Source organism: Suricata suricatta, chromosome 1 (genome assembly GCF_006229205.1).
Source record: "Suricata suricatta isolate VVHF042 chromosome 1, meerkat_22Aug2017_6uvM2_HiC, whole genome shotgun sequence".
NCBI classification, from domain to species: Eukaryota; Metazoa; Chordata; class Mammalia; order Carnivora; family Herpestidae; genus Suricata; species Suricata suricatta.
This window is the reverse complement of record NC_043700.1, coordinates 39,550,630-39,559,210: the sequence shown is the minus strand read 5'-3', so window position 1 is coordinate 39,559,210 and position 8,581 is coordinate 39,550,630.

The following is an 8,581-nucleotide window of genomic DNA, read 5'->3' as shown; positions in this document are numbered from 1 at the left end:
CTGATATGTCATTTGCAACTATCTTTTCCCATTCTGTCAATTGCCTATTAGTTTTCTTGATTGTTTCCTTTGCAGTGCAGAAGCTTTTTATCTTGATGAAGTCCCAAGAGTTGTTTTGCTTTCATTTCCCTTGCCTTTGGGGATGTGTTGAGTAGGAAATTGCTGTGGTGGAGGTCTAGGAGGTTTTTTCCTACTTTCTCCTCGAGGATTTTGATGGTTTCCTATCTCACATTCAAGTCCTTCAGCCATTTTTGAGTTAATTTTTGTGTATGGTGTAAGAGACTGGTCTAGTTTCATTCTTCTGCATGTTGCTGTCCAGTTCTCCCAGCACCACCTGCTAAAGAGACTTTTTTCCATCGCATACTCTTTCCTACTTTGTCAAAAATTAATTGGCCATACATTTGTGGGCCCAGTTCTGGGTTCTCTATTCTATTCCATTGGTCTATGTGTCTGTTTTTGTGCCAATACTATACTGTCTTGATGATGACTGATGACCAGACCACGATGCTGTCAAATTAAAGCAAGACTGTTTTTCCTCAAATCCCCCTAGATATCTTAGACATAGTTTGTACCTCTCTTTCTTTTTCTCTGGCTGGGGATTATACAGCTGTTAACTTGTATTTTAGCTTTGGTGATTTCATATGCTAGGTAAATATCAAGTTCCACTTGACAAAAAGTTAATATATAATGTCTTCCCTTTCCTCATGAGTATAATTCTGTTAAATTATCTCTTTATGCTCACATTGATTTTCTTTTTTTCTTTTTGGTTTTAAGTCCTAAAATAGCATATTCTACCCTGCTGCTTTACTGTTTTCAAGGCAATAATGGTGGTGCCTGGCATTGTGGGAGTTTAATGCAAATCATAGTGAAGTTGGCTATGCTTCAAGATAGCAAGAGCACTGCCAAATGAGTATTTATCAAGGATGCCTGACAACCCCAGGAGTCTAAACTACCTCACCTTTGCAGCCTTTCTTTCACAATCCCCTCATCACCTTTATGCAAGCCAAAGGGAACACAAGTTGTATTATCCCCATTTTACTGAGAGAAAAGCTAAGATACAAAACAATTAAGTGCTTTTATCAAGTCACATGGCTGGTACTGGACATGAGCTTACAAATTTGGCTTCCTTTTGGCACATTACTCTTACTACTAAGTCTTTAGACACCTTTAGATTTTAGATGATTCTCTCTGTACCATGGGTTCATTCTATTTCCAATTCACTTTTATGGTATTGCAGGCAGTTCTTTCAACTACTGGCCAGTTTTGCTAGGAAAGGCTCTCACCTTCATCATGGTATCTTTTCAGGCAACCTGGAAGAAACCCAGCCTAAGAAAGAGTCTTCAGAACAAGAAGAAATAACTAGGAGAAAAAGCTTGTCCTTATTATGAAATTTCAGTGTCTGGCCCTTAAAATCTTACTGGGAAATGAATATATACTGGAGGCCTAAAGTCTACATGGGTGGGGGATACTGAAAGGGATGCAACTGCCATGTGTATACAGTGACTTGAGGTTTAAAATCATTTTTCTATTGTTACCTGATTTGGTTTTGGTGACAACAAAGTTAGATACATATGACAGATGTGTGGGGTACTCTCTGTACTTTACAGATAATCAGCTGAGGTTAAATGATATTCATGGTCATGTAGCTAGTAAACATTAGAGCTTCCCATGAACTCTGATCTTCAGACAACACTAGAGTATTTTGTCTCACTGTAGATGAATCTCAAGTAATGACTCTTACTTATCGGAATATATTTAGGAAAAACATCTCTTTTGGTCTCCCAGAAATAATACTATAGAGGTAAATGCTGTCCACTACTCTCCCTCGTAAAAAGCTGACCCTACATTATTAATGGTAGGTTCACCCACATTACCTCTTCAAGGCCAGGATGGCCCCTTTTCCCTATATCTGGCTTTTTAATGAGTGTCCGAAAGAGAAATTATGTTTTCAAACCAGCTAGAGACCTCCGCATGCCCAGAGGGAGAAGCACTTTCCCAGAAAGCACTCTTGCTCCAGAGTCCCTTCTTTTTTGTTTCTCCCTCCCTTACCTGCACCTCAATGGAGAGTTCCTCACCTTTCTCCAACACTCCTTCATTACCAGAAAAGCCAAACAGCCACCCTGCCAGTGCATAGCTCCTGCTTCTTACCAAGCATCCTCTTCCTCAACATAGATTAGGGCCAGGGGCAAGCCAGTAAAATCAGGTCTAAGGGTTGGGGAATTCTGAGAAGCTCTTCTGAGAGGCTGTCAGCCAGTAGAAGTAGTTCCAGAAAGCCCCTTCCCCCTCCCAGCACTAGGCTCAGCCCAGCAGCAGCAGCTTCAGCAGCAGGGAACCTAAACACTACAAGTTGAAACAGGACTCCCCGCCTCCCCTCTCAGCTTTAAATAGTATTCATGAGAGAGAACATTCTAAACATCGCTCTGAGAGGTTCCAGAACAGGCAGCCAGCTACTTCCTCTCAAGCTGCCATTTTGGACAGGGTCCCCTGGCTGCCTCCCCCTTAACTTTGAGCTAGCTCTTTTGTTCTTCGCATTTAAACCTAACTTGGGATCTCAACGACAAGATAAAGTCCCATTGCCTTCTCGGGTGCCTCCTCTCCCCATTGCTGGTACCACAGAGTTCACTCTTGCCTCATTCGTTAGATTATATTCTTTGATAAAATTCAAAGGTTTTAGGAAAGGGGGCGGGCAGTGGAGCTAGGAAGGAAGCAATATAAAGCTATTGGTGTCAGCTTAGTGTGACATGCTCCATTTTATAGCAATTACAGTATACCCCGAAACTTTGGTAAACATATTTTAATCTGATCTACATTTGTTTTTGTGGGTGTGTGTGTCCCTCCCTATGGAATTATATTGTCAATACCCCCTCAAAAGTGCCAGAAATTGAGGATATGGGCAAGAGACTTGACCAAAGTTTCCCAGCTGGGTTTCTGATGAGGGAAGGGCAGGTAGCAAAGAAAATAATAACTAAAGGGGTTTCCTCTATGACAGGTGTTTTGGTAAGCACTGTGAGGCAGGTACTACTACTAGGAAATCTCCAGCAAACATGTTTTTTGGCATTTTGCCTTGATTAATCATGAAAACAAAACTCAAAGTTCACCAAAAGCCTCCTCTGGATGGAATGCTCATTTGGCTGCTGGAACAATCCTTCCTTTTTGTTTCTAGAAAACTTAGCTAAAAAGAGTCAGATAATGTTGGAAGTAACCTCAGAGAATACCTGGGACAGCCACCCAACACTGCCACTCCTCTGTCCCTTTCCCTAGCTCCTCTATTTCTTGCAGGCAATAAGATTGAAGCCTTCTCATGGTACCTGTAGTCAGTCTGGGAATAAAACAAAACATGTGGTCAACATCTAGAGTTTCACATAAAGTATAGGGATTGAGGCTAACCCTAGAAGACCTAAGGAGAGAATGACAATGCTTATTGAGAGGTTCAGTGACCCGGAGGATTCAATGAAAAAGCCAGGCATGCCAGTAGGAGACCAAGCTCAGGGTAGCATCTCATCACAGAAGACCAGTATCTGATCTTAAGATACAATATTGGCCTTTCTGTCTAGGACTCCCCAACCCCAACAGCTTCCTGAGAAATGACTAAGTGAATGTGTGAATTAAATTTCAGCACACAGGGCCTAAAAAGTCTCTGTTATCCCCACCACTCCCACCCCATGGGGAAAGGAAATAATCATACCGGTATTCCCCATAGGGTATCTAAATGATTTCCCAGAAGTCATAGTCTCATATGCTCTGTTTGTTTAAAAGAGTCCAGGGCTATAAGTAAATATGAGCTTAACAGGGTCCATTTGCAAAGGTCTACCTCAGAATTGACAAAGGTCATGTCAACTTCTTCATCTGCATGCCATTCCTCAGCCTTAGGGAGAAATTAGCCCAAAGTCAATTAGTCCTTTAGTCCCCACCCATGTGCTCTCTAACAGGCTGAATATTATTAGTGATATAGGAAAATAAGAGGTGGTCCCTGCCTTCATTTAGTCATTAAATATTTGGTGACTATCATGTGCCAGGCGTTGGGCTGAGCACTTCAGCATCTACCAGGAAAACGATTTGCATTTACCTGAAATAATAGAATATAAGTTACAAAGTGCACAATAAATGAAAGAATAGCAGGACATAGGTATGCTATTTGATAGGACTTCAAAGGAGTGGGGGTGGAGGATCCAGAATGACTAAGTGAGGGCTTGGGGAGGGCCTTGAAGACTTGATTATGCTTTGAAGGAAAGCAAGGGCAGAGAGATGAATGTGGCTTTGATGAAGGTGGGGAACAGTGTAGAACCAAGGAGACATACATGCTGGGGAAGAGGGAGAAATTGAGGTGAATAGGTAAGGAAGGGGGCATACTGGGAAGTGTTGGAGACATTAGAAAGCTATTTTATCTCTTGTGCTTACAGTGGTTCCTGGAAGGCTTCAATTCATTTTGGGGTTTTCTAGCTTTGGGTAGAGCTGAGAAGAGTCAACCTGGAAATCAACTGGAAGAGATAGCCTGAAACAATAGAGAGAGCAAAGGCTTTTGATGAACCTACATTCCAGTCCTTTTTCCTCCACTTACTAATGGTGGGATTTGGCATACATTATTTAATTTCTTCATTTGGAAAACAGAGATGGTGATTTCTGTGATTTTTAAGTAAGATACTAGAGACACGCCCAGAAAAGATAAGGTGCATAATAGGAGAGCAATGACTATTTTTCTCCTTGGGTTTCTTCTTCCCCTTGGAGACAAAGGTGAAATATATAAGTATGTCCCATTATCTACTCCACCCCAATCAGTTGATCAAAGCCAATGATAGTATGCCAATGATTGTTAGATGATGTCCCTAATCCTATCCAGTGTCAGCTGAGAGCCTTCCAGGAAAGATTTTCTTGATCTTGAGAAAAAGATGAAGGGGAAAAAAAGGTCCTTTATTTCTCAGCCCATCGCTGGTTCTGGGTATGACAACTAGACTGGCAGATCCAACCAAAGTCATGAAGCAAACATCCTGAGGGCAAGACCCATAGTCTCCAAAGGGAAGAACAGAGAGATGCAAAGACTTCATCTCTGATGACATTGTGAAGCCAAGGTATGTACTAACCTGGAAGCTAATCTCTTAATGTATTAATTCATGAGATTTTCGTTTAAGCCAGTCTGATTTAGGCTTTTTATACTTATGAGTGGAAACATCTCCCTGATTCACAGTTTGAGACAGACTAGTCAAAACCAAAGAAGAGATTGATTGCAGACCAGAATTAGAAATAGCCTATTATATCCCACTGAAAATGGTATTTGAAGGAAGGCAGAACATGTCAAATCATAATACTTCCTCCTATTTCTCCATAATCTAGTTCAACCCTGTATTTACATTGAGGGGATTGCTAAAGGATTATCACATGAGCCTTGTCAGCTGATGGATGAACAAAGACTATTTACGCTAGAACCTAGTTAGTGCCATTTGAGCCCTGGTTTTGCATTAGCCAACATGACTTGTTCACTAATCTCTGCTTTGGGGAAGGCTGCCTGCCTGTGGTCTCCACTAACCAAACCAATCAATATTCAGGCACTGTATTAGTTACAAGGTTTCTGAGGCAGCAATAGAGATGTGCCTCAATACCCTGGGGTCCCAACTCCAGTAAAGCTGGCCAATTTCTCACCTTGCTTTTTGACCCAGTTGTCCTTTCAATGAAAGAGTGAGATAGACAAAGTTCTTAAGACAATTTGAGCATGTTAGTGTAAATAAATCATCATTTGATAGGAATTCTAACATCATTAAGTTCTCCCTAGAACTCCTTTTTTTAAAAAAAATAGTTTATTGTCAAATTGGTTTCCATACAACACCCAGTGCTCTTCCCCACAAGTGCCCTTCTCCATCACCACCACCTCTTTTCCCCCTCCAACTCCCCTTTCAACCCTCAGTTCATTTTCAGTATTCAATAGTCTCTCAGGTTTTGCATCCCTCTCTCTCCCCAACTCTCTTTCCCTCTTCCCCTCCCCCTGGTCCTCCATTAGGTTTCTTCTGTTCTCCTGTTAGATCTATGAGTGCAAACATATGGTATCTGTCCTTCTCCTCCTGACTTATTTCACTTAGCATGACACCCTCGAGGTCCATCCACCTTGCTACAAATGACCATATTTCTTTCTTTCTCATTGCCATGCAATACTCCATTGTATATATATATATATACCACATCTTCTTGATCTCCCTAGAACTCCTAAAGGTGTTTGTACCTTCTACAACTTCCCTGGTCTCCTGAATACAGATTAAATACTCAGAATGAAGTCTGTGTGATAATCCTCCTGATGATAGTGATTAACAATTTCTTGGAGTCATTTAGTACTTTCTAGGAAAGGCAAAACATAACTCACATTTTATCCTATTTGTCTTCATAACACCCAGAGAAGTCAAGGAGAGATGTTCCTCCCAATGCAAAGAAGAGTTTACTAAAGTTCAGAGATAAGAGGTACAAAGTGCCCAGGGACAGACAGGTAAGGATTGTAAATTCTGGTTATAAGAACTAAACATCTGGAAAACTCTAGGGGAACTGTTTTTTGTTTTTTGTTTTTTTAATCCTGGAGGGAGACAGGACACTGGTGGGGCATCCTTCAAAGTCAAGAGGCATTGAATTGGCCTTCAGAAAAATCAGCCTTTCTGTACTTTCCTGGGGTAGTTTGGATATAGATGGAGTAGGTCGCTCAGTGATCTAGCACTATATTTTCTCATCTACTTTTGGAAATTAGTCAACCTCAGCTAAATATAGTCAGATTTTAAAAGAGTTTTAACCTAATGTCATGCTCAAACTCATAACCCTGAGATCGAGAGTCATACACTCCACCCACTGAGCCTACTAGGCGCCCTTATAGTCAGTTTTCCTTACTGTCTAACACAAGTATATGGAGTTTTAGACTTGATATAGTCTTATTTGACATGTTTTGCTTTCAATTTCATTAATTCTTTTCATTTTTGCATCATTGCTGCAAGACAGATGAGGCTAATGTTAATAAGCCCATTTTATCAATGAGCAAAACAGAGTCTCAGAAAGGTTTTGAAAAGACCACAAATGTGAAGAAGTGGGACTAGATGTGAATCTTCTGTATTTGAGTCCATTTCTCTCTCTAAAACATCATCTTTTCCGCCTCCATAGAATTTATCCAAATATTTTTCGAGTGCTTTATGTATACCAACAATGTACTGGGCATTCAATGTTGAACAAGAAGGATATAGTCTTTTGAATGAGAAGCTGACAGAAGAATTGAACACACAAACAACATGGGCAATTATTTAAGCTGTAATAGGTGAAAGTACATTGAGATAGGTGTGTCTAGTCGAGAGGCTGTTAGAATAACTGGTCCATGGGCCTGGACCTATGTGATCAATCGGAGATCTAAAGATGAAGAACAAGATGATTAGTCAGAATGGCAAACTACTTGAATCTTAGGTGGTGAACAGATGAGAAGGGCAGGGAATTTTTACAAACACATGCTTGGTGACCCATCTTTCCAGATTAAGCTCAGGCAAAGGAGAGCCTAAAGGATGTCTAGATGGGACACCCAGGGCTCAGGAAGGGCAGTGCACATTCACCAAACAAAGGAAGAGAAGCCATATTGAGAATCCTACCAGAGGTGTCAGGGGCAGACACAGAAAGGTATTGTATTACCATACCCAACAGCTAAATCTGGGAGCTAATTATGGCTTTCTACTTCTGGAGACCACATTCCTGAGGCTTTTGGGAACACACGCATGCACACACACACACACACACACACACACATACACAGTACCATGGCAGCTCTCCTTTCCTTATTCTGATTCCTTACTTCCACTCCCACTTTCAATACAACCTGTTTTATCTCTGAAGCATCCCTTGCATAAGGCATTTTTGTAGTTTCCTACTGTATCGTGGTTCTACAAACGCACTGCCCATACCCTTTGCCTAACTCAGTCATTTTAAGAGGGCTACATGTCATGCTTTATCTTCTACCTAGAATGTCTCTATCAGAGAACCATGGTTTGTCAGTGCTGGATGAGTGCCCTTAAAGAGTCTCAACCAAACTACTATAGATGAAGAAACTAAGGACTAGCCAGGTATGTGGCTCAACCAAGAGCATTTAAGTAGTAACTGGTCGTGCCAGAATGAGGAGCAGGCTTCCAGGGCTTCTTTACCCTTTCATGAAATTTCACATCTAAAAACACAAAAATGAATTTGACTGAAATCTAAAGCCAACCTGATCCCTTATTCTACCTTCCAAGATTCTACCTTTTTTTTTTTTTTAACATGCTGAGATGTTTGGTCTATATTAAACCACTCAACAAATGTTTCCAAGAAGCTCCCATCTGTGAGGCAGCACATCCAGTCCCTGACTCTACATAGCTCATAGTCTAGGGAAAGAAAGACCAGCAGTCACAGCCACCATGCAAGCCAGCATACATATGCTGTGTCAATGAATGGGACACAAGAGGCATGGAGCTTTAGAGAAAGAAATTGTCATTTTGACTGAGATGATTGAAAAAGGTGTGAATAAGGACTGCATTTTAGGCCTCAAATTTTGACAGGTAGAGAAAGCCTTCTCAAACTGAGTGACAAGTATACATAGAGGTGAAAA